General features: G+C 39.3%; 1 pseudogene; it reads left to right on the top strand.

Annotated features, from left to right (window-relative positions):
* LOC128597789 (nucleophosmin-like) overlaps window positions 1-13,101 on the top strand; it is a 67,244-nt pseudogene extending 54,143 nt beyond the window's left edge.
* The last annotated feature ends 14,385 nt before the right edge of the window (window positions 13,102-27,486 follow it).

Genomic DNA, 27,486 nt, shown 5'->3' with positions numbered 1-27,486 from the left:
GATGTCATCTCTTCTTATTTGGTTAAACAAGGAAGAAAAGGTCCCAACAGAGCTTATCGTAGTCACCTGTAAACAAATACCTTTATCCACAGCAGCATCAATAACTTCTACCATAAATGGGCATGGGGTATTCAATTATTCGAAAGGTTAACTGTGGGAGATATCCAAGACTTGGGTTAGTGAAGTGGGTGCATATCCCTAATAACAGAAGAGCTTGCATGATGAAAACAAAGGGTTCACATTTGCCAATGGTAATACTTACATTAGCTTTGCATCTTGGGGAAAAAGAGTAAGCTAATAGGAAATGCAAAACAGGGACGCATTTTGCAGAGTTCTTTAGATAATACTGTACTGTGATCAACATGATTATATTTTAAAACTGTATACATGAAAGAACATTAAATAGGTAAGTAGAAGTAGCAACATGCACGTATAAGTGGTTTGACAAAAGTCTGAGAAGGAGCTTTCAGCAGAGGACAGCAGAAGAGTTGGGGAAATGGATTGGCCTGTTTATTCTGGCAGTGTAAAGTGAGGACGGACGACTGGGACATTTTTCCTGTGGTATGAAGAGAAATGGGCAATAGATTTTCACCTTCTACCTAGGCCAGCATCAAAGGGATTTACACCAAATGCCCCAAAGGCTGATGTATGGATGAAGACAGTAGAAAAATAGAATATGGGATAGATACCCCTTTTTGGCAGAATTTGAAAGAATAAAGTAAATGGAAGATTAGAAAGTGATTTTATTGGAGGGCGGAGCAAGATGGCAGCCGAGTAACAGCTTCCTTGCATCTGGGCACCGTGAGTCTGGGGATATAGGACTCCAAGCATCGCTGGCTGGTGGGATCTGCCTATCATCACCCCTGAGAGGATACAGGGAGTCAGCGAGAGACTTCTGGACCCCAAGAGGAGGACTAAAACAGTGGAAAACCGGCAAGTGGTCACGTGTGTTCAATCCATCTAAACCCGCCCGCAACTGTAAGTTCAGTAGCAGCGAGACTGCAAACCAGAAAGGCCTTACCTGTGAACCATTTTGGTGTCTTTGGACTTGGCACTCAGCTGAACTGCCTTGGGGAGAGCCTGAGCGGGAGTGCGGAGAACTTTGGCCTTTGTCTAGGACCCCAATCTGAGCCGCTGAGCCAGACGGAGCTAATGGTGTTTGGCTCTGGGTCACAGGCAGATATTGTGAGGAATCTGCCCCGGCAAGCTCCGCCCTCAGGGTCGCAAAGCTGGAATTGGGTGGGAGCTGGTAACCAGGCGACCAACTAGCCTAAGGGCGGGGTCTGAGCTGCCTTGCAGCCCTAACCCTTGGGGGCAGAGGGAGACCAGTTTTGACACACAGGGTAAGTGGATAGCCCACTTCAGCAGTGATTCCAGCGACAAGCACATGCCTGAGAAAGCTTCTGCTCAGTAAGTGAACAAGTTCAAAGTGCCTTTTAAGTGGGCTGAAGAGAGATTTAGGGTGTGTACCTGCTGGGGTTTGAGAAACTAGCAGCCTCCAGTCGTATCAGAACTGTGATTAACATCTCATACCCCAGAACACCACGTGTTGCCCAGACAATATTCAATAACATATACATACTGCTTTGTTTTTGGTTGTGTTTTTTTTTTTGTTTGTTTGTTTGGTTTGGTTGTTTTTTTTGTTTATTTTGATGTTGTGGATTGTTGTTTTGTTTTTTAAGTTCAACCTTTTCCATACAGATCCTTTTTCTTTCTCAATTTTTCTAGTTTAATTATAATTTCTCATTGCTGCCTATTTCAATAATTAGAACTTCATTTTTGTTAGTGTTTCTACCACTATTATTTGGTTTTTCCAGCCAATTTTATCCTGTAAAGTTTTCTGTTTGCTTGTTTTGGTTTGATTTATAGCATTTTTGTCTTTCCTCTCTACTTGGTGCAGGTGGGGTACTGTGTCTGATCAGGTTAGCAAAGAGCTCCTGACCTCAAGGGAACCACCCAACTGGGCACCCCCAGAAGGTGTTTTTTTTTTTAAGGTTGTATCAAAGTACCCTACTGTACACCTATACTGCTCTGTCTCCCTCTTTCTGTGCTTCTCTTCTTTTTGTCAATATTCCTTTCACCCACCCCCTCTCCTTTCTCTATTTTTCTTTTTTTTTTCCTTATCACTCGGTGCTCCTTTCTTTCATCCCTTTTTTGCTCTTAAACATTCTCATCCTTCTGGTCCTATAACCCTTAGTCCACAGGCACGAGAATTTAAAGAGCAAGAGGAAGTGAAAGGAAAATTAGGGCAAGGAAACAGATAGAAGAAATCACCCATGAGGAAGAATCAGCAGAAAACTCCAGGCAACATGAAGAACCAGTCCAGAACAACCCCGCCAAGGGACCATGAGGTAGCTACTGCAGAGGATTCCACCTATACAGAAATGTTAGGAATGACAGAAAGGGAATTTAGAATACACATGTTGAAAACAATGAAAGAAATGATGGAAACAATGAAAGAAACTGCTAATAAAGTGGAAAATAACCAAAAGGAAATCCAAAAACAGAATCAAATCAGAGATGAACGATATGAAGAATATAAAAAGGATATAGCAGAGCTGAAGGAAATGAAACAGTCAATCAGGGAACTTAAAGATGCAATGGAAACTATCAGCAACAGGTTAGACCATGCACAAGAAAGAATTTCAGAGGTAGAAGACAAACTTTTTGAGATAACTCAGATAGTAAAAGAGGCAGAAAAGAAGAGAGAGAAAGCAGAACGTTCACTGTCAGAATTATGGGACTTTATGAAGCGTTCCAACATACGAGTTATAGGAATTCCAGAAGGGGAACAAGAATGCCCCAGAGGAATGGAAGCCATACTACAGAATATTATAAAAGAAAATTTCCTAAACATCACCAAAGATTCTGACACACTGCTTTCAGAGGGCTATCAGACCCCAGGTCGCCTCAACTCTAACCGAGCTTCTCCAAGACACATTGTGATGAACCTGACCAAAGTCAAGACAAAAGAAAAGATTCTGCAAGCTGCCAGGAGTAAGCGCCAGTTGACCTACAGGGGCAAATCCATCAGAGTGACCGCAGACTTCTCTAATGAAACTTTCCAAGCAAGAAGACAATGGTCATCTACCTTTAATCTACTTAAACAGAACAATTTCCAGCCCAGAATTCTGTACCCTGCTAAGCTAAGCTTCAAAATTGATGGAGAAATCAAATCATTTACGGATATACAAACATTGAGGAAATTCGCCACAACAAGACCAGCTCTACAGGAAATACTTCAACCTGTTCTGCACACTGACCACCACAATGGATCAGCAGCAAAGTAAGAACTCAGAAATTAAAGGACAGAACCAAACCTCCACACTGATGCAAAAGATAAAGCTAAGCAATGGACTGTCACAAAATAAGACGAATAGAATACTACACACTTATCAATTATCTCAATAAATGTTAATGGCTTGAATTCCCCACTGAAGAGACATAGATTGGTTGACTGGATTAAAAAACACAAGCCATCCATTTGCTGTCTGCAAGAAACACACCTGGCTTCAAAAGACAAATTAAAGCTCTGAGTCAAGGGTTGGAAGACAATTTTTCAGGCAAATGGAATTCACAAGAAAAGAGGAGTTGCAATCTTATTTTCAGATACATGTGGATTTAAAGCAACTAAACTCAAAAAAGACAAAGATGGTCACTTTATATTGCTCAAGGGAAAAATACAACAAGAAGACATTTCCATTCTAAATATCTATGCACCCAATTTAAATGCTCCCAGATTCTTGAAACAGACCTTACTCAGTCTGAGCAATATGATATCTGATAATACCATAATAACAGGGGACCTTAACACTCCTTTTACAGAGCTGAACAGATCCTCTAAACAGAAATTAAACAAGGATATAAGAGATTTAAATGAGACCCTAGAACAACTGTGCTTGATAGACGCATATAGAACACTCCATCCCAAAGATAAAGAATATACATTCTTCTCATCACCCCATGGAACATTCTCCAAAATTGATCATATCCTGGGACACAAAACAAATACCAACAGAATCAAAAGAATTGAAATTTTACCTTGTATCTTCTCAGACCATAAGGCACTAAAGGTGGAACTCAACTCTAACAAAAATGCTCGACCCCACCCAAAGGCATGGAAATTAAACAATCTTCTGTTGAATAACAGATGGCTGCAGGACGAAATAAAACAGGAAATCATTAACTTCCTTGAGCATAACAACAATGAAGACACAAGCTACCAAAACCTGTGGGATACTGCAAAAGCAGTTTTGAGAGGAAAATTCATCGCTTTAGATGCCTACATTCGAAAAACAGAAAGAGAGCACATCAACAATCTCACAAAAGATCTTATGGAATTGGAAAAAGAAGAACAATCTAAGCCTAAACTCAGTAGAAGAAAAGAAATATCCAAAGTCAAATCAGAGATCAATGAAATTGAAAACAAAAGAATCATTCAGAAAATTAATGAAACAAGAAGTTGGTTTTTTGAAAAAATAAATAAAATAGATAAACCATTGGCCAGACTAACGAGGAATAGAAAAGTAAAATCTCTAGTAACCTCAATCAGAAACGATAAAGGGGAAATAACAACTGATCCCACAGAGATACAAGAGATCATCTCTGAATACTACCAGAAACTCTATGCCCAGAAATTTGACAATGTGAAAGAAATGGATCAATATTTGGAATCACACCCTCTCCCTAGACTCACCCAGGAAGAAATAGAGATCCTGAACAGACCAATTTCAAGCACCGAGATCAAAGAAACAATAAAAAACTTCCAACCAAAAAATGCCCTGGTCCAGATGGCTTCACTCCAGAATTCTATCAAACCTTCAAGAAAGAGCTTATTCCTGTACTGCAGAAATTATTCCAAGAAATTGAGGAAGAAGGAATCTTCCCCAACACATTCTATGAAGCAAACATCACCCTGATACCAAAACCAGGAAAAGACCCAAACAAAAAGGAGAATTTCAGACCAATCTCACTCATGAATATAGACGCAAAAATTCTCAACAAAATCCTAGCCAATAGATTACAGCTTATCATCAAAAAAGTCATTCATCATGATCAAGTAGGCTTCATCCCAGGGATGCAAGGCTGGTTTAACATACGCAAGTCCATAAACGTTATCCACCATATTAACAGAGGCAAAAATAAAGATCACATGATCCTCTCAATAGATGCAGAAAAAGCATTTGATAAAATCCAGCATCCTTTTCTAATTAGAACACTGAAGAGTATAGGCATAGGTGGCACATTTCTAAAACTGATTGAAGCTATCTATGACAAACCCACAGCCAATATTTTACTGAATGGAGTAAAACTCAAAGCTTTTCCTCTTAGAACTGGAACCAGACAAGGTTGTCCTCTGTCACCTTTACTATTCAACGTAGCGCTGGAAGTTCTAGCCAATACAATTAGGCAAGACAAGGAAATAAAGGGAATCCAAATGGGAGCAGAGGAGCTCAAACTCTCCCTCTTTGCTGACGACATGATCTTATACTTAGAGAACCCCAAAGACTCAACCACAAGACTCCTAGAAGTCATCAAAAAATACAGTAATGTTTCAGGATATAAAATCAATGTCCACAAGTCAGTAGCCTTTGTGTACACCAATAACAGTCAAGATGAGAAGCTAATTAAGGACACAACTCCCTTCACCATAGTTTCAAAGAAAATGAAATATCTAGGAGTATACCTAACGAAGGAGGTGAAGGACCTCTATAAAGAAAACTATGAAATCCTCAGAAAAGAAATAGCAGAGGATATTAACAAATGGAAGAACATACCATGCTCATGGATGGGAAGAATCAACATTGTTAAAATGTCTATACTTCCCAAAGCAATCTACCTATTCAATGCCATTCCTATCAAAATACCAACATCGTACTTTCAAGATTTGGAAAAAATGATTCTGCGTTTTGTATGGAACCGGAAAAAAACCCGTATAGCTAAGGCAGTTCTCTGTAACAAAAATAAAGCTGGGGGCATCAGCATACCAGATTTTAGTCTGTACTACAAAGCCATAGTGCTCAAGACAGCATGGTACTGGCACAAAAACAGAGACATAGACACTTGGAATCGAATTGAAAACCAAGAAATGAAACTAACATTTTACAACCACCTAATCTTTGATAAACCAAACAAGAACATACCTTGGGGGAAAGACTCCCTATTCAACAAATGGTGTTGGGAGAACTGGATGTCTACATGTAAAAGACTGAAACTGGACCCACACCTTTCCCCGCTCACAAAAATTGATTCAAAATGGATAAAGGACTTAAATTTAAGGCATGAAACAATAAAAATCCTCCAAGAAAGCATAGGAAAAACACTGGAAGATATTGGCCTGGGGAAAGACTTCATGAAGAAGACTGCCATGGCAATTGCAACAACAACAAAAGTAAACAAATGGGACTTCATTAAACTGAAAAGCTTCTGTACAGCTAAGGAGACAATAACCAAAGCAAAGAGACAACCTACACAATGGGAAAGGATATTTGCATATTTTCAATCAGACAAAAGCTTGATAACTAGGATCTATAGAGAACTCAAATTAATCCACATGAAAAAAGCCAACAATCCCTTATATCAATGGGCACGAGACATGAATAGAACTTTCTCTAAAGACGACAGACGAATGGCTAACAAACACATGAAAAAATGTTCATCATCTCTATATATTAGAGAAATGCAAATCAAAACAACCCTGAGATATCATCTAACCCCAGTGAGAATGGCCCACATCACAAAATCTCAAAACTGCAGATGCTGGCGTGGATGTGGAGAGAAGGGAAGACTTTTACGCTGCTGGTGGGACTTCAAACTAGTACAACCTTTCTGGAAGGAAGTATGGAGAAACCTCAAAGCACTCAACCTAGACCTCCCATTTGATCCTGCAATCCCATTACTGGGCATCTACCCAGAAGGAAAGAAATCCTTTTATCATAAGGACACTTGTACTAGACTGTTTATTGCAGCTCAATTTACAATCGCCAAAATGTGGAAACAGCCTAAATGCCCACCAACCCAGGAATGGATTAACAAGCTGTGGTATATGTATACCATGGAATACTATTCAGCCATTAAAAAAAATGGAGATTTTACATCCTTCGTATTAACCTGGATGGACGTGGAAGACATTATTCTTAGTAAAGCATCACAAGAATGGATAAGCATGAATCCTATGTACTCAATTTTGATATGAGGACAATTAATGACAATTATGGTTATGGGGGGGGAACAGAAAGAGGGAAGGAGGGAGGTGGGTGGGGCCTTGGTGTGTGTCACACTTAATGGGGGCAAGACATGATTGCAAGAGGGACTTTACCTAACAATTGCAATCAGTGTAACCTGGCTTATTGTACCCTCAATGAATCCCCAACAATAAAAAAAAAAAAAAAAAAAAGGAAAGCAAGCTTACAAAATCTATTAAAATTAAAACTATTTGAAGTCTTCAAAAAAAAAAAAAGTGAATTTAGAAAAGATTCAGGGTCCATATTGTGGAAGGACTTAAGTAGAAGGTGAAAGACTTTTTGTTTTATTTTCTTTACAAAGAAGAAACATTAAAAAAAAAAAAAAAGAAGAGACATTGTTTTTTTCATCAGGGAATTAATATGATAAGAAATATTTTTCAATAATATCCCTTTGAAAAAATATTGTAATTAGAATGGAGAAATTAGAATGAAAATAGAAAGGGATTCATGGAAACAAGTTAAACAAGTTAAAAGGTCGACAGGACTGAAACTTGGATAGTAGTGGTTTGAGTGGTGAGAATGGGTGGACGTGGCATCGACAAGAGTTAGCTTGTCTATCATTTGTAGAATGACTCAAAGTATGAAACCTGGCTGATGTTAGGGAGCGAGAGAGATGACAGGGTCATACATATTCTTAAAGCTAAGTGAAACTGTTACAAGAATCACAACAAAGGTAAAATAAATTTGGGAGGGTAGGATATAAAATAAATTGGTTAATGAGTTTGAAGTGTTGACAAACCAAATGAAACCAGGATGCTGAAACTCACCATTAGATTCGTAATACCTATTTAGAGTTGATTTACATGCTGGTAATTGTGGAGTGCATGGATTTGCCAGAAAGCTGGAGATAGATCTTTAAAAAGCTTTTTATATTTGAGACACTAAAAGAATCAGCAAGGAAGACAGGATAAAAGCTTATCAAAAAGGTAAGGAAGAACATAGAATCCAGATAGAATGGCCAGAGTTAAGAAATGTATTCTACTATCAAAGGGATAGTAAATGGGAACAGAAATGCTTAAGATAGGATCAGGAGTTACCGTATAAGATTGGTGGATTTCGGGCGGCGCCTATGGCTCAGTCAGTAGGGCGCCAGCCCCATATACCTAGGGTGGCGGGTTCAAACCCAGCCCCGGCCAAAACTGCAACCAAAAAACAGCCGGGCGTTGTGGTGGGCGCCTGTAGTCCCAGCTACTCGGGAGGCTGAGGCAAGAGAATCGCTTGAGCCCAGGAGTTGGAGGTTGCTGTGAGCTGTGCGAGGCCACGGCACTCTACCAAGGGCCATAAAGTGAGACTCTGTCTCTACAAAAAAAAAAAAAAAAAAGATTGGTGGATTTCCTAAGTCACTGGTAGACTTCAAAATTTTTTTCATATATTAATGAAGGCAGAAGACAGATGACAGAAAATTAAAGTATCTATAGCTAAAAAGAAGGAAAGTAGAATATACTTTTAAGAAGTTTGGGCCAGGGGAATTTTCCTCTTAACATCATCTGTTAACACCTATAATCCTAACACTATGGGAGGCCCAGGGAGGAGAATCATGTGAGGTCAAGAGTTTGACACCAACCTAAGCAACACAGTGAGACCTTGTCTTCATAAAAAATAGAAAATTTAGCCAGCTGGGGTAGTGCTTGCTTGTAGCCCCAGATGTTTGAGAGGTGGAGGCAGAAGGAATACTTGACCTCAGGAGTTTGAGGTTACAGTGAACTATGATGACACCAGTGCACTCTAGCCTGAGGAACAGAGTGAGATCCTGTCTCAAAAAAAAAAAAAAAGAAAAAGTTGTTTTGTGGATAAAAGATAAAGAAAAATAAAAGAGAGATCTGTTTCCTTCTATGGAACAGTTTTATGTAGTTTTTCAATTAGTGGGGGGTTTGATTATTAATAATAAGGATTACAATAAGTATTTTTACCCAATATCCTTCAAGATGCACTTAAATATTAAGAGGCAATAATACAAAAGGCACAGAGATCATAGACATTACAACTGGATGCAGCAGCTAGAGGCATCAACCTGGATGCTGTATTGAAGTTAAAGGAACTGTAACAGACATAATTGGGTCAATTGACAAAGGGGGGAAAATGATAAATTAGTAAGTGTCATGTGGATTTTAAATTTACTGTTTTTATTACTATATTGTGATAATATAGAAAATATCCTCATTTTTAAAAATGATTCCTAAAGTATTTAGGGGTAAAGAGCCACGATATGTGCAAATTGCTCCCAAGTAGGTCTGATAAAATTATTTTCTACATTGATTTGTTTATTTCATATATGTTACATTTTCTGTATTCTTGTTTTTTGAGAGAGAGCTATAAATGATAGAGAAAATGGAGTAAAATATGTTTACTAGGCTAATGTGTACTATAAAGCATATAAAAGTATTTTTTGCACTGTTATTATTCTTGTAACATTGCAGCAAATTTGAAATTGTTTCCAAATAGGGCAGTGCCTGTGGCTCAGTGGGTAGGACACCTGCCCCATATACCGAAGGTGGCAGGCTTGAACCCGGCCCTGGCCAAATGGCAACCAAAACATAGCTAGAGGTTGTGGCAGACGCCTATAGTCCCAGCTACTCGGGAGGCTGAGGCAAGATAATGGCCTAAGCCAAGGAAGGAGGTGGAGATTGCTGTGAGCTGTGACGCTATGGCACTCTAGTGAGGGTGATAAAGTGAGACTCTGTCTCTAAAAAAAAAAAAAAAAAAGTTTCCAAATAAAAATATTAAAACATTTAGAAGAACTCAAACTTTGTCGTTAAAATTCAAGATTCAAAGCCATACTAGCCAAGAAGATATTCCTGGTGTCCTTTTAAAAGAACCATTTCTTCAGTCAATATTATTAGACTATTCATTCTTCTCCCATATGAGAAGGTCATTTGCTTCTGAAAAATCCCTTGAACAACATATTCTGGTAAGGAAAAATGTAATTCTAGTTTATTTTACTGAAAATTGTTTTTAATGTGCTCTAGAACTCACAGATTGTCATCTATTATATTAAGTAATATACATGAGAACAATTTGGGAATTAATAGCATCTGTCATACAGTCCCATAGAAACCATTTTCATCACACTAAATTTGTTCTAATATGCCTGCGTCTCACCTCTTACAAAGCTCCTTGATTATTACACATAAAGCGAGGCTCAAACAATATTGGTATTTACATACAATGCATACTTCAATGCTCAATGAACAATACAACAGGACATTATAAGACAAACAAAAGCAACATAAATAAAAAGATTTGATCAATGAATTAACATAATATGGCATATGGGACCAGATGTTATTACTGCTATAAAACAGCAATCTAAGAGTCTGAAGAAAATGCAATGCCGTGTATACAATTGTCCAACAAGAAACTGCAGCCTGGTTCTTGACTATGGACTCTAACTGCTCCATTAAATGGGTTGAAAGGCCCTGTAGAAAGTATAAGTGTTAAATGAAACTTCTTGTTAGGTCACGTTCTTTTCAAAAATGTGCTGTGGGGTATGACTACATGCATTTATTTACATATTTAAAAGTAATTTAGCCTAACAGAACAAATGTATTTTTCATAAATTAAAGAAAAAAGATAATAATAGAAGTAAATACATATACAAACATATCCAAATTTGATATAATGTTAAAAATGAGGAAAATAACAAGGAAAATAACAATATTGTCATTTAAAACATGTCTTTTTAAATAGTCTCTTTGATATTCCTAAAGACTAAATTTTTTCAGTGATATTTTTTGATTTATAGTTTCTGTTTTTATGCCATAAAATTCTGTGAAAATTTTACCATATCTATCTTTCTTAAATGTTACATAATAAATAAGTGAATTCAATATTCAAAATGTTTTAAATATGTTAAGTATGCATATAAAAGTCCACAGGCCTTTGTTCTTTAATAACACTTATGTTACATGTGTACTAAAAACATTCTTTTCCTGTTAACTTGGTTTCTTGAGATGAATCATGTATGATAAAATGTGATTTTTCAATAAAAAGCACTATTAAAAATTAAAAAAAAAAAAAAGTGATGGGCGGCGCCTGTGGCTCACTCGGTAAGGCGCCGGCCCCATATACCGAGGGTGGCGGGTTCAAACCCAGCCCCCGGCTGAACTGCAACCAAAAAAAAAAAAAAATAGCTGGGCATTGTGGCGGGCGCCTGTAGTCCCAGCTACTTGGGAGGCTGAGGCAGGAGAATCGCTTAAGCCCAGGAGTTGGAGGTTGCTGTGAGCTGTGTGATGCCACGGGACTCTACCAAGGGCCAAAGTGAGACTCTGTCTCTACAAAAAAAAAAAAAAAAAAAAAGAAAGTGATTTTATTTTAGCTCTGTGATGTTATAGAAGATGTGGATGTTCTTAGCTTAACTTGTGTTTGTCCCCTGTTCAGAAGATAGCTTTCACTCTATTGTCTACTACATGATCAAAGAATAATTTAGCATTCCCCCCCCCCTTTTAAAATGACCTATGAGCTCCTGGTGTGATTCTGTCCTGTGTGGCTATTCCTTGAAGCAGTAATTGTTTATCTCCGTCTGCCTTCTCTCTGACCTAACTACGTGCCACCACTTCATGGAAGATTTGAAGGACATGAACCTGAGCCTCAAAACTATCATTTTGATTGTGAGGCCTCGAGGCCTCAGAACTATCTTTTTAGCTGTGAACTAAAGGCCGACAAAGATTATCACTTTAAGGTGGATAATGATGAAAATGAGCACCAGTTATCTTTAAGAACAGTCAGGCAGTGGTTCTCAACCTTCCTAATGCCGCAATGTATTTTCATTGTTAAAAAGGGGTCGCAACCCACAGATTGAGAACCACTGGTTAGGGGCTGGTGCCAAGGATGAATTGCACATTGTTGAAGCAAAGGCAATGAATTATGAAGGCAGTCCAATTAAAGTAACACTGGCAACTTTGAAAATGTCTGTAACGCCAACAGTTTTTCTTGGGGGCTTTGAAATAATACCACCTGTGGTCTTACAGTTGAAGTGTGGTTCTGGGCCTGTGCATATTAGTGGGCAGCACTTAGTCGCTATGGAAGAAGATACAGAGTCAAAAGATAAAGAGGAGGAGAATGTGAAACTCTGAAGTATGTCTGGAAAGCGATCTGCCCCTGGAGGTGGTAGCAAAGTTCCGCAGAAAAAGTAAAACTTGCTGCTGATGAAGAAGAAGATGATGATTTTGATGAGGAAACGGAAGAAAAATCTCCAGTGAAGAAATCTGTAATAAGACACTCCAGCCAAAAATGCACAAAAATCAAACCAGAATGGAAAGGATTCAAAACCATCAACACTGAGATCAAAAGATCAAAAATCCTTCAAAAAACAGGAAAAAACTCCTAAAACCCCAAAAGGACCTAGTTCTGTAGAAGACATTAAGGCAAAAATGCAAGCAAGTATAGAAAAAGGTGGAGCGGTGCCTGTGGCTCAAAGGAGTAGGTCACCGGCCCCATATGCCAGAGGTGGCAGGTTCAAACCCAGCCCCAGCCAGGAACTGCAAAAACAAAAAAAAAAAGTATAGAAAAAGGTGGTTTGCTTCCCAAAGTGGAAGCAAAATTCATCAATTATGTGAAGAATTGCTGGCTGGGCGTAGTGGCTCACACCTTGTAATCCTAGCACTCTGGGAGGCCATGGCGGGTGGATTGCCTAAGCTCAGAGGTTGGAGACCAGCCTGAGCCAGAGTGAGACCCCAATAAAAGCCGGGCATTGTGGCGGGCACCTGTAGTCCCAGCAACTTGGGAGGCTAAGGGCAAGAGAATCGCCAAAGGAAGAAAAAAAAAATGAAAAATAAATAAATAAAATAAAAAGAATTGCTTCTGGATGACTGACTAGGAGACTGTTCAAGATCTCTGGCAGTAGAGGAAGACTCTTTAATAAAATAGTTTAAAATTTTTTTCCACCTTATTTCATTTCTGTAACAGTTGATATCTGGCTGCCCTTTTTTTTTTGAGACAGAGTCTCAAGCTGTCACCCTGGGTAGAGTGCAGTGGAGTCACAACTCACAGCAACCTCAAACTTCTGGGCTTAAGCAATTCTCTTGCCTCAGCCTCCCAAGTAGCTGGGACTACAGGTGCCGGCCACAACACCCGGCTATTTTTTGGTTGCAGCCGGGGTTGTTGTTTGGCAGGCCAGGGCTGGATTTGAACCAGACAGCTCCCTAAGTCCCTGAGCTACAAGCACCGAGCCTGGCTGTCCTTTTTATAAGGCAGAGTGAGAACTTTCCCTACCATGTTTGATAAATGTTGTCCAGGTTCCATTGCCAAGAATGTGTTGTCCAAAATGACTTTTAGTTTTTAAAGATGACACTCCACCCTTCACTTGGGTTTTAAGTATGTATGGAATGTTATGATAGGACATAGTTGTAGCCAGACAAGGAAACGGTGGGGAGACAAAAATATACAACATGTGAAATAAACTCAGTATTCTAATAAAGTAGCACTGTTTCTCTTTTTAAAAAATAAAAATATAAAACGAAATATGAGCTTTCATAAAAATCCTTCCCCATTGCTGTTACACCATTTTGATATGCTTTTATATTTTAATAATTTTAATGTAGTATATTAATTTTAATTATAAATGTTTCCACACACATGCCCACTGGTGGTAATATTCAATGTTTACCTTCTCATTTGTATATTTTTGTGGGAGTAATGCATTTTGATAACTCATTAGGATACATGGAAAATTCTCATTTTAAAATAGCATAGTTTTAAGCAACATAAAAATTTAATTAGAACTCATCACTGCATTTCATTATGAGGTTACTCTGTAATTACTCAGCAGGACCTGGTATTTACTAATGCAGAAGTGACAGCACATAATACCATGAAATTATTGCCACATTGTTGGAAAAGACAATTAGAAAATGGGGAACAGATAAAGGCATTGTCTAAAGCGTCTCAGAGGAAAACATAGCCTCAGAACATAATTCTTATTTTCTTTTAACCACCCTTTTCCATGTCCATCCAGGGCAACATATAGCTTGTAGACCTTCCTAGCTCTAGGTTAAGTAGCTTACATAATGGCTCCAGCTGCAATTTTCACATTTTGCATGAAACCCTTTTCTTTCAAGAGTAGGCGTGAAGTGGAGCCTGTTAGCTATAGTTCTAAATTGCTCAGATGCATTATATGTGGGGGAAAAAACTCTTCGAATAACTGTCAGAAACTGAGATTTCTAAGAAGCTCTATGCTTTTTAAATAATCATACTTTATTCCTTTTTAATTAGGATACAGATATTATATTATGACCATAGAACATAATGGTATTAGAAAGCTCAATCAAATGTACCCTGACCCTCTTTAAGAAGGCAGGGATGTGCAGGTTCTAATTTTCATATAGGAGCACACTGAAATTCTTTTTTCTTTTTAACATTTTCTTTTATGCAGACCTCATAATCTTACTGTTACTTTGAATCCCTGCCCCCCTTCCTAGTTATGCCTAAAACTGCTTCTGTATAATCAAACTGAATTGAGGCAACTATTTTGATAATTTGGGTGAAAATTAGTTCTGATTAAGACATTCAGATAACAGAATTGTGTGTGTGTGTGTGTGTGTGTGTACATGTGCACATGTGTGTGTAGCTGGTGTTGGTGGGTGCTGTGGTGAAAGCTGAGATAATATCTAAAAAATGGACTACCTTGATAAACCTCCCAAATTCTCTCTCCATATCTCTTTTTGCACTAGGTGATGACAGCAGACATTCTTGCCTTGTTCTTGACCGTAGGAGGGAAGCATTCTCCTTTTGCCTTTAAGTATAATGTCAGCTGCAGATATTTTGTAGGTACCTGTGTTAGTTTGCTAAGGCTGCCATAACAAAGTACCACAGACTGGGTGCCTTAAATAACAGAAATGTCTTTCTCACAGTTCCGGAGCCTAGAAGTCCAGGACCAAGGTGTAGGCAGGTCTGTTTTCTTCTGAGCCTCTTTCCTTGGCTTGCAGATGGCCTCTTTCTCTTTGTCTTCACATGGTCTTTCGTCTGTGCAGGACTATCCCTGGTGCCTCTGTGTCCAAACTTCTCTTCTTATGGGGCATGAGTCAGATTGGATTAGACCCTACCCTAGGAGCCTTATTTTATCTTAGTCATCTCTTTAAAGGTCCTATCTCCAAATATAATCATATTCTGAAGTATCAGGGATAAAAAGCCTCACATAAATTTTGGGCAGAGGGATAGTATTTTTTATCAGGTTAAAGAAGTTCCAATCTATTTCAGTTTGCTTCAAGTTTTTATCATAAATGAATGTTGAATTTTTGTCAGGTTACAATAGGTAACCAGCAGGCCCTGATCACTAAGGAGTTGTAAAACCCAAACGAAAGTCTCTGATAAAATAGGAGGCAGTGGAGAAGCTGGTCAAAACCAGCTAGAATCATGATATGACGAAAATTACCACAAGTTACCCTCACTGTTTATTATATCCTGCGTATAAGGTATTACCATACTAAAAGAAACCATCACCATGATAGTTTACAAATGCCATGGCAACTCCTGGAAGTTACCCAGTATGGTTCAAAAAGAGGAGGAACCCTTGGTTCTGGGTACTGCCCACCCCTTTGCCAGAAATCTTATGAATTATCTTCCCTCTGCTTAACATACAATTAAATAGAAGGGATAAAATAAGACCCAGAAACTCACAAAGTGCTACTCTCTGTTGCTCTGAGAGATGGCCTCTGCTCTTTTTTGCAGCCTCCCTTTTTTACCCTTTTTCTTACTTGAATAAACTTGCTTTTGCATTACTCTGTTAGCTTGCTCTTGACTTCTTTCCTGTGCAAAGCCAGAAACCCACTTGGCCTTTATACCAGACCCCAGTTTTGGAATCCACTTTCCTATATTAAAGTGTCATTTTTACATAAAGTGATAGAATTATGTGTTTTTTCTTCTTTAGACTGTCTTGTTTTTTTTTTTTGTGGAGACAGAGTTTCACTTTATGGCCCTGGGTAGAGTGCCATGGCATCACACAGCTCACAGCAACCTCCAACTCCTGGGCTTAAGCGATTCTCTTGCCTCAGCCTCCCGAGTAGCTGGGACTACAGGCACCTGCCACAACACCCGGCTATTTTTTTGTTGCAGTTCGGCTGGGGCCAGGTTTGAACCCGCCACCCTTGGTATATGGGGCCAGCGCCCTACCGACTGAGCCACAGGTGCCCCCCTAGACTGTCATAATGATAGATTACTTTGATTGATTTTTACATATTGAACCAGTATATTATTTTTATATATTGCTGGATTCAATTTGCGAATATTTTGTTAAGCATTTTTGCAAAAATATTGATAAGGTATATTATTTTCTTATAATCTCCTTGTCTGGTTTTAGTATCAGGGTAATGCTGGCCTCATTAAATAAGTTGAGAAATATTCCCTTCTCTTCTATTTTCTGGGAAAAACTGTGTAGAATTTATGTTATTTTTTCTTTAATCATTTTGGTAGAATTCATCAACAAAATACTCAAAGGATGGAGATTTCTTTTTCAGGTGATTTGCAACTTCTAATTCAATTCCTTTACTGGTTATCTGTTTACCTTGAGAGAGTTTTGGTAGTTTATGGTTTTTGAAGAAGTGTTCCATTTTATCTAAGTTATTGAATATATGTCTGTAGAGTTGTTCATAGCATCCTATTATTATTTTAATTTCAACAGTCTGTAGTAATATCCCCTTTTTACTTCCTGATGTTGGGAATTTGTGACTTCTCTTTTTTCCTTTGTAAGCATTGTCAGTTTATCCATTTTATTAATCTGCTTTGTTAGTCTTGCTAGAGATTCAATTTTGATCTTTTAAAAGAACTATCTCTTTGTTTTGTTGATTTTCTCCATTGTTTTTCTGTTTTCATTTTTTTACCCCTCTCCCCCTCCATCCTCCTCTCTCCCTGCTCCCTTATTCTCCTACCCCCACCTCTTGTATTACCTCATTTACTGCCTTCATATTAGAACTGAGAACATTGGATTCCTGCTTTTCCATTCTTGTGATGCTTTACTAAGAAGAATGTGTTCCACCTCCATCCAGGATGTAAAGTCTCCATCTTTTTTAGTGGCTGAATAGTATTCCATCATATACATATACCACAGCTTGTTAATCCATTCCTGGGTTGGTGGACATTTAGGCTGTTTCTACATTTTGGCAATTGTATATTGAGCTGTGATAAATAGTCTAGTGCAAATGTCCTTAGATAAAAGGATTTTTTTTTCTCTTCTGCATAGATGCCTAGTTAATGGGATTGCAGGATCAAATGGAAGGTCTAATTTGAGGATTCTCCATACTTCCTTCCAAAAAGGTTCTATTAGTTTACAGTACTACAAGCAGTGTAAAAATATTCCCTTCTCTCTACATCCATGCAGCTTTGAGAGTTTGTGATGTGGGCCAACTTACTGGGGTTAGGTGATATCTCAGGGTAGGTTTAATTTGCATTTCTCTGATGATTAGGAATGATGACCATTTTTTCATATGTTTGCTAGCCATTCTTCTGTCTTCTTTAGAGAAGGTTCTGTTCATGTCTCTTGCCCAGTGATATATGTTTTTCTGTTTTCAATTTCAGCATTTGCTGCTTTTAACTTTATTATCCCCTTCTTTGTGCTTGCATTGGATTTATTTTGGTCTGGGTTAAAACTTAGATTACTAATTTTATCTTTTTTTTTTTTGAGACAGAGTGTCATTTTGTCACCCTCAGTAGAGTGCCATGGCACCATAGCTCACAGCAACCACAAACTCTTGGGCTCAAGCAATTCTCTTGCCTCAATCATCCCAGTAGCTGGGACTACAGGTGCCCACCACAATGTCTAGCTATTTTTTTTTTTTTAAAAGATGAGGTCTTGCTCTGGCTCAAGCTGGTCTCAAACCTGTGAGCTCAAGCAATCCTCTTGCCTCAGCCTCCCAGAGTGCTAGGATTACAGGAGTGAGCTACTCTCTCACCGGCCAAGATCTTCTTTTCTAATCTGAGTATTTAGTGCTTTAAATTTCCCTCTAAACACTACTTTAATTTCACCCCTAAATTTTTGATAAATTGGTTTTTTGTTTATTTGTTTGTTTTTTGAGACAGAGCCTCAAGCTGTCTCCCTGGGTAGAGTGCCGTGACAACACAGCTCACAGCAACCTCCAACTCCTGGGCTTAAGCGATTCTCTTGCCTCAGCCTCCCAAGTAGCTGGGACTACAGGCACCCACCACAGCACCCGGCTATTTTTTGGTTGTAGTTGTCATTGTTTGGCAGGCCTGGGCTGGATTTGAACCCACCAGCTCTGGTATATGTGGCTGACACCTTAGCCGCTTGATCTACAAGTGCCAAGCCAGATAAATTGTATTTTTATTTTCATTCAGATGAAAATATTTTTTAATTTTTCTTGGTAATTCATCTTTGACCCATGGATTGTTTAGAAGTGTCTTGTTTAATTACTAAGTGTTCATAGGTTTTCCTGTTATCTTTCTGTTATTGACTTCCAACTTAATTCCATTACAGAGAACATAATTTGCATGATTCAATTCTTGGAAATTTAATAAAGCTTGTTTTATGACCCAGGATATATTGTATCTTCATAAGTATTTGAAAAGAATGTACAACCTGTTGGTAAAAAGAATATTCTATAAATGAAATTAGTTTTAGATGGTCGATGTTATTCAGTTCTATATCCTTGCTAATATTCTGTCCACTAGTTCTATTAATTAATGAGAAAGGAGTATAGAAGTTTCCAACTATAATTTTGGATGTATATATTTCTCCTTTCAATTCTTTCAGTTTTCACTTTATGAAGATTTGTTGTTAGGAGAGTATGCATTTATGATCATTATGTTTTCTTGGTGAATTGATCCATTTATCATTATGTAATGTCTTTCTTTATCTCTGGTAATTTTCTTTGTTCTGAAGTTTACTTTGTTATTAATAAACCCATACCAGATTTCTTTTATTAGTATTTGCTTGATATATTCTTTCCATTATTTTACTTTAACCTAACTATATCATCATTTTGAGGTGAATTTACTAAAGACAACATATAGTTTCATGTGTTTCTTTATTTGTAAATCCATTTTTATACATTTTGATCTGTCTTTTAATTGGTGTATTTAGAACATTTAGATTTAATTAAACATTTACATGTAATTATTGATATATTGAATGTGGGCCTAGCACTCTGGGAGGCTGAGGTGAGAGTATCCCTTGAACCCAACGGTTTGTGACCAGCCTGAGCAAGAGCAAGACCCTATCTCTACTAAAAAATAGGAAAAAATTAGCTGGGGATTGTCGAGCCCAGGAGTTTGAAGTTGCTGTGAGCTAAGCCCATGCCATGGCACTCCAGTCCACATTGCAGAGCAAGACTCTGTCTCAAACAAATAAACAAAAACCCAGTCATACCCACCCCTCTGCTTTCTTTCTTATCTCCTGTTACAGAGGCTTTTCTTGGCCTCCTTTACAGACAAGGGTGGACATGTGACTTGGTCCTGACAATCAGGTGTAGGGAGAAATCTTTGGGAGGCTTCTGGGAAAGCTTTCTCTTTGCTGATGAAAAAGACAGCTGATACTGGGCCTACCTTTCCCCCTTCCTGCCTTCATATGAATGTGATGCCTGGAGACTATACTGGGACAACTGCGAAGATGAAAATCCAACATAGTAAACATGGCAGAAAGAAAAGATTATAAAAAGAAAAATGAGGTCTTTGGTGGCACCACTTACATGCTGCACCAAACTTGGAACTGCCCATCTTCAGAATTCTAGTTCCATAAGATAAATAAATGTATTTATTGACTAAGCTACTGGTGTTCTGTTACTTGCAGCCTAACACAACCAAACTGATACAAACACTAACTACATGCCAGACATTGGTCTATGAGCAATCCAACTCAGTGCATACAACAACTTGATGAGGGATGTGTTATTATTATCCGTGTTACACAGATGAGGTAATGAAGGCACAAGGAAATCAAATAATTTACCCAAGTCTACACACGTAGAAGTAGCACATCGGCAATTTGAAACCAAGCAGTCAATCTCCAAAGCCCTCACTTTTAATCACTACATATACACTCTCTCAATAATGGTAATAGCACAGATAGAAAATAAGGAAGTTGGAAACAGATGTTTTATAATTGGAAATCCAAGTAGAAATGTCTATCAGTTAGAAATTCCAACATTATAAAGGATGCACAAAAATATAAAGGATATTATTTAGAATAGGGGACTATCTGCCTTGAAACAAGAATTGGTTTTAGAACCAACAGAAGTTCCGAATCCTCCTATATACAAGGTGGGTTGAACCATAAATATAGCAACTCCAGCTTGGCCCAAACAATGATCTTTTGTTGACACAATGCCTTGATTGTCAAAAAAACTGACGACATTTAGTACCAGCGTCTAGGTTCTGGCTTATAAAGACAATACATCATTGAAAGGAATGCCGTAGAGCAGGGTCCAGGACTACTCTCCACACTTTGCTGCCAAGGAAGATTTTTGGCTATGCTTAGCAATTCCCCAGTGTAGGCCAATGCTGCATATAACCTCCATCTTCCAACCAGCTGCCAGTTTACAAGGCTGGGCTGACCCTACAAAACTACCCATAATCTGGAATGGGGCTTCCAAGGATGCTGACTGTCCTTCAACATGAGGGCAGCCTGTCCTCAGAACAAGAATGAATGTGGGGAGGCGCCTGTGGCTCAAAGGAGTATGGCACCAGCCCCATATGCTGGAGGTGGCGGGTTCAAACCCAGCCCCGGCCAAAAAAAAAAAAAAAAAAACAACTGCAAAAAAAAAAAAAAAGAATGAGTGAATGTGGTTTACCTTTATACCACTAAGGTTCAGAGTAAAAAAGGCAAATGGCATAAGGACCAAAAAAGAGAGGGAGGGGAAAATGGGTGACAATCATTCTAAATAAGAAAAATCATGGTAATAAGAACTTGCCTTTGTTGAGCACTGATCCAGTGCCAGGCTCTATGCTAAGTGAGTTCACTTCATGCATTATCTAACTTGAAGCAAGTAATCTCTAGTTTGCTTCTATTTTAACAAAATCACACAGTTTCCAAAGAAAATCGTGGTTAATCACTGAAGATATTTTGGCACCTGATGATAGGTTCATACTAGTCTGGTTTTGTTTTATCTTTTCTTCTTCCTTTTTGCCATATTTCCTCAAAGGCCTAAAAAACGGTCAGCTGGAACATTCTGCTGATGCCTGCGAATACTGCAATAATTCTCATGCAAGGCTCACAATCAAGACAATAGATCATTTCTGTAGGAAACAGATTGGCTTGCCCAGGAAAACTGAGAAGTCACAAGTATGAAAAAAAAGAACCATCTATGAACTTCCTACTGCCAACTTTGACAAATTGGTGTTTACAGCATCCCAGAAATGGGGCAAACCTAATCCTTATTGATCCACCACAAGATTATAAATGCTCAGCTGCATTGAAAAAGAACTAAAGAAGGGAATGATGTCTATTATACAATCATGGTATTGGTCAGAATGTTTTGTCCTTTCCTTGGTGATGAGCTTCAATTAACTCTTCAATTCTGATCTAGATGTGCTGATCTTCATCACAAATCACTGATGACACTGGAACAATTTCACTGTTGTTTAATGCTTAAACAATGTTACAATCACTTAAGAAACTACAGTACACAAATTAAAGCTTTAATTTATACTCCTTTTGCAAAAGCACTTCTCTTAGAATTTAATATTTCTCTACCCTCAACGCTCCAAGTCCAATCATCACAATTAATTCCAATCTCCCTAATCAAGTATACATGTCTTTACTTACTCTCCCTAAAAATGATGCAGATTATAAAAGGATGAATTTCATTACTGTTCATGATTGTGGTCAGTTGTTCTCAGGTTCTCAGCCTGGGGTCATTTTCTTCTGAGTAGCTAAACAGCCCAGTATTTAACTACTACCAACAACAGTAACAACAACAAAAAGGCAAAAAAATACACATCACTCTCATTGCAAAAATAAGAATAAGACAGGCTGAATCACCATTGGAAGGGTCCAAAACCACTCACACCTGGTAAGTGGCAGTAGTGAAGGGATCTGCCAAGCCCAGATCCCCAGATCCGTGATCAGAACAACAGCTCACTACATTAGTGAAGTGGTTCCCCTGCACTGGTGGACAAATTCAGGTGGACTAGAGTAATAAAATCTGCAGGAGGAATCTTACCTAGTATCTAAGCACACAAACAGGAAAACAGTTGACAAGTCCTTTCATGATTCTGCAAAAGTTGGTTCTTTGTCCCAGAAGAAAATGAGGAAGTATATTCCCTCCTAGACTTTAAACTCCTTATGGATAAAGGCCTAATGTAGTATCCAGCATATGATAGGAGATTAACGTTTGTTGAATTTTTTTTTTTTTTTGAGACAGTCTCAAACTGTCACCCTGTATAGAGTGCTATGATGTCATAGCTCACAGCAACCTCCAACTCTTGGGCTCAGGTGATCCTCTTGCCTCAGTTTTTCTATTTTTAGTAGACGCAAGGTCTTGCTTTTGCTCAGGCTGGTCTCGAACTCGTGAGCTCAGGCAATCCACCTGCCTCGGCCTCCCAGAGTGCTGGGATTATGTGCATGAGCTACTGCACCCAGCCTGTTGAAATTTTTTTTTTGAGACACAGTCTCACTCTGTTGCCCCAGGCTAGAGTGCCAAAGTGTCAGTCTAGCTCACAGCAACCTCAAACTCCTAGGTTCAAGCAATCCTCCTACCTCACCCTCCCAAGTGGCTGGGGCTATAGGTACCTGTCACAACCCCTGGCTAATAATTTGTATTTATAGTAGAGATGAAGTCTCACTCTTCTGTAGGCTGGTCCCAAACTCTTGAGTTCAAGGGATTCTCCTGCTTTAACTTTCCAGAGTGCTAGGATTATAGATGAGCCACTGCACCTGGCCTTGTTGAAACTAAAATTAATATGTCCTATTGTTGAAGCTACATAACAGCTTTGCAAAGTATTTTCCCTATAGATACTATGAAGAAATTGAGACCAATTTGGTAAATTGCTAACAAGGAATAAAGCCAGGACTCAAACTCAGGTCTTTCTGGCTCCAAAATTAATGTCCTTTCTATTATGTAATGCTGCTGCAAACCACCTGCTTTGCTAAATTAAGAAAAAACTCTTTCCATTTCTTTTCTAATTATAAAATTCATAAGACTGTTCTATAAATGTAAAGTCCCCTTCGTTCCCACCTCCTTCTTCTCTGCAAATGATCTCCTTCATTCCTTTATTGAAAATGTGGAGGTGCGTCTACGTTAACATCACTTCCTGTTTCTTCCCTATCCTCCCTTCTTTCACTACTGTCGCAGAGAAAAAGGTGACCTTCCTCTATTTCTAGGTGAATCCCCCCTCCCTGTGGTACTTGTTCTTATCCGTTTTGCCATCAATAATCCCCCCAACCTGACCACATTTTATTACTCCTTCATCCTGTCTTCTGTGATTTCTTTCTGCCAATATATAAACGGTCTGAAGTGCACCTGTCGTACACACACACACACACACACCACCTCCATTCACCAGGCTACCCCTTGAACTATATGCCTTTCTCTCCCTCCTTCCCTTCACTATCCTTTTCAAAACCTCTATTTCCTTGCCATCTAATCACATGTAGAAAGTATTCTCTTGAAAACAACATAAAGATCAAATCCAACTGATTTTTCTCAGTTTACCTTCTCCTCAGACTCTCTGCAGCAGGCCACTACCCCCACTTCTGATTCTTGCATGATGTCTTCCCGCATGAGTTTTATAAAACTATTTACTCTCAGGCGGCGCCTGTGGCTCAGTCGGTAGGGCACCGGCCCCATATACTGAGGGTGGCGGGTTCAAACCCGGCTCCTGATGAACTGCAACCAAAAAATAGCCGGGCGTTGTGGCGGGCGCCTGTAGTCCCAGCTACTCGGGAGGCTGAGGCAAGAGAATCACTTGGGCCCAGGAGTTGGAGGTTGCTGTGAGCTGGGTGAGGCCATGGCACTCTACTGAGGGCCATAAAGTGAGACTCTGTCTCTACAAAACAAAAAACAAAAAACTATTTACTCTCACATCTACCTCTCATTCTCTGACAACTCTTTTTCCTTCTGACTTTTAATGTAAGTGCTCCCTTTGACTACGTCCATAACCCATTTCTCCTCTCTACGTTCTCTTCTTTGAAAATTTTACTCAATCTTTTGTACCAATCTTGAGTCCTGACTAGTGGCAATCCACATTTCCAACTGTCTGTTAGACATTTTCATCTGCCTGTTTCCTACTGACAGCTCAAACTCAGTATGCTCAAAATATAGTCAGCTTCCTTTTTGCACACACTTATTACATTATAAATACCGTTCTCTCCATTATTATAAAAAAACAGTTAAAGTTGCATGTTCAATGTTACAGTAGTCAAATATGAATCATAAAGGTCTTACATTCGAATAAAATGTATTTTCTTGTATTTAAAAAATTGTTTTTCAAAACTAATCATCTTTTTCAAAAGTAATGCACATGGTAAAAAGAACAATTAAAAAACTACAGGTGGTGCCTGTAGCTCAAGCAGCTAAGGTGCCCGCCCCATACACCAGAGCTGGTGAGTTCAAATCCAGCCCGGGCATGCCAAACAATTACGACTACAACCAAAAACTAGCCAGGCATTGTGGCGGGCACCTGTAGTCCCAGCTACTTGGGAGGCTGAGGCAAGAGAATCACTTAAGCCCAATAGTTTGAGGTTGCTGTGAGCCGTGACGCTATGGCACTCTACCCAGGGTTATAGCTTGAAACTCTGTCTCAAAAAAAAAAAAAACTACAAAACTGGATCAGGCCCAGTGGATCACAGAGGTAATCCTAGCACTCTGGGAGGCTGTGGTGGAAGGATCACGTGAGGCCAGGAGCTCGAGACCAGCCTGGGCAACATAGCAAGATCCCACCTCTATCCCCACAAAATATTTGCCAGGTGGGGTGGAGCACACCTGTAGTCCCGGTTACTCAGGAGGCTAAGATGAAAGGATCTGCCTGAGCCCAGGAAGTCAAGGTTAAGTAAGTCAAGTAAGCAATGATCTTGCCGCTGTACTCTATTTAACTACTGGTAACAGAGACCCTGTCTCAAAAAAAAAAAAAAAATACAAAATAGTATATCATATACTGTAAAAGGTAGGTTTTTCCCCTCCCTGACCATCATACCTCTAATTTCCTTCTTAGAAGCAGTGTCATCAATTTTATCAGTTATTAGATTGTTATATACTTACCCAGAAATAGTGTAGGTATTTACAAGTAAATATATATAGATGCTCATCTTAGCCCATTTTCTGTTGCTTATAATTCAATGCCTGAAACTGGGTAATTTATAAAGAAAGACATTTATTTCTTACAGTTATGGAAGCTGAGAAGCCCAAGGTGGAGAGGCCTCATATGATGAGGGCCTCTTGCTGGTGGGCAGTCCCAAGGTGGTGTATAACAAGGGGAATGAGCATTCTAGCTCAGGTCTCTCGCCATAGTCTTATAAACCCACCAGTCCCACTCCCATGATAACCCATTAGTCCAATAACCCCCAAAAGGATTAATTCCTTCTTGAGGGCAGAACCTTCATGACCCCATCATCCCTTAAAGACCTCACCTCTCAATATAGCCATGAAGGGGATTATATTTCAATATGAGTTTTTGAGGGAACAAATATTCAAACCATAGCAATGCCCTTCGAAAATTTCTAGTATGGGTGGCGCCTGTGGCTCAAAGGAGTAGGGCACCGATCCCATATACTAGCAGTAGTGGGTTCAAACCGAACCCTGGCAAAAAAAAAAAAGAAAATAAAAAAATAAATTAAAACAAAATAATAAAAAAAAGAAATTTTCTAGCATATTTAAATGATAGCATGCTATATACCTTGTTCCCCAAATTACTTTTGTTCACTTAACAATGTGTTTTAGAGTTTACTCCTTATGAAACATAATCATACTCTGTTTATTTTTTTTTTTTTTTGTAGAGACAGAGTCTCACTGTACCGCCCTCGGGTAGAGTGCCGTGGCGTCACACGGCTCACAGCAACCTCTAACTCTTGGGCTTACGCGATTCTCTTGCCTCAGCCTCCGGAGCAGCTGGGACTACAGGCGCCCGCCACAACGCCCGGCTATTTTTTTGTTGCAGTTCAGCCGGGGCTGGGTTTGAACCCACCACCCTCGGCATATGGGGCCGGCGCCCTACTCACTGAGCCACAGGTGCCGCCCATACTCTGTTTATTTTAATGGCTGCATAATATAACCTTGTATGGATACATTCCCCGTCAATAGACATTTAAGTTCTTCCTAGTCTTTGCCTTACAAACAGTGCTTCAGTGAATAGTCAGCCAGCTTGGGTGCGTGGATATTGCTATAGCACAAAGTGAAATTGTTAGGTCAAAGGATATGTGCATTTTGGTTTTATTTTTTTATTTTTTTGTAGCAACAGAGTCTCACTTTATGGCCCTCAGTAAAGTGCTGTGGCATCACAGCTCACAACAACCTCCAACTCCTGGGCTTAAGCGATTCTCTTGCCTCAGCCTCCCGAGTAGCTGGGACTACAGGCGCCTGCCACAACACCCAGCTATTTTTTGGTTGCAGTTCAGCTGGGGCCAAGTTTGAACCCGCCACCCTTGGTATATGGGGCCGGCGCCTTACAGATTGAGCCACAGGCGCCGCCCGCATCCTGGTTTTAATAGGTGTTGCCTGTGGCTCAAAGGAGTAGGGCAACGGCCCCATATGCTGGAGGTGGCGGGTTCAAACCCAGCCCCGGCCAAAAGCTGCAAAAAAAAAAAAAAAAATAGGTGTTGCCCCCCAATAACAATGTATGAGATAATTAAAAATAATAACTGTCGATCATTTGACAGTTGCTCATTATAGACATTCAAAACATCTTAAATTTGTTTTTTGTTTTTTTTTGTTTGTTTGTTTGAGACAGAGTCTCACTATGTTGCCCTGGGTAGAGTATTGTGGCATCACAGCTCACAGCAACCTCAAACTCTCGGGCTTAAGCAATTCTCTTGCCGCAGCCTCCCAAGTAGCTGGGACTACCGGCATTGTTTGGCAGACCCTGGCCTAGGTTCGAACCCACCAGTCCCCGTATATGTGGCCAGTGCCCTAGCCGCTGAGCTACAGGCACTGAGCCAAACATCTTAAAATTTTTGAAAATGCCCATCTTCCATTCTGTCAATCATTTGACATTCTCTCATTATAAGGCTAAGGGGGCTCAGCGCCCATAGCTCAGTGGTTAGGGTGCCAGCCACAACTACAACAACAAAAAATAGCTGGGGGTTGTGGCGGGCTCCTGTAGTCTCAGCTACTTGGGAGGCTGAGGCAAAAGAATCACTTAGCCTAAG

Source organism: Nycticebus coucang, chromosome 2 (genome assembly GCF_027406575.1).
Source record: "Nycticebus coucang isolate mNycCou1 chromosome 2, mNycCou1.pri, whole genome shotgun sequence".
In the NCBI taxonomy this organism is placed as follows: domain Eukaryota; kingdom Metazoa; phylum Chordata; class Mammalia; order Primates; family Lorisidae; genus Nycticebus; species Nycticebus coucang.
Note: the sequence above shows the minus strand (reverse complement) of the source record. Positions and strands in the feature narration are given on the sequence as shown.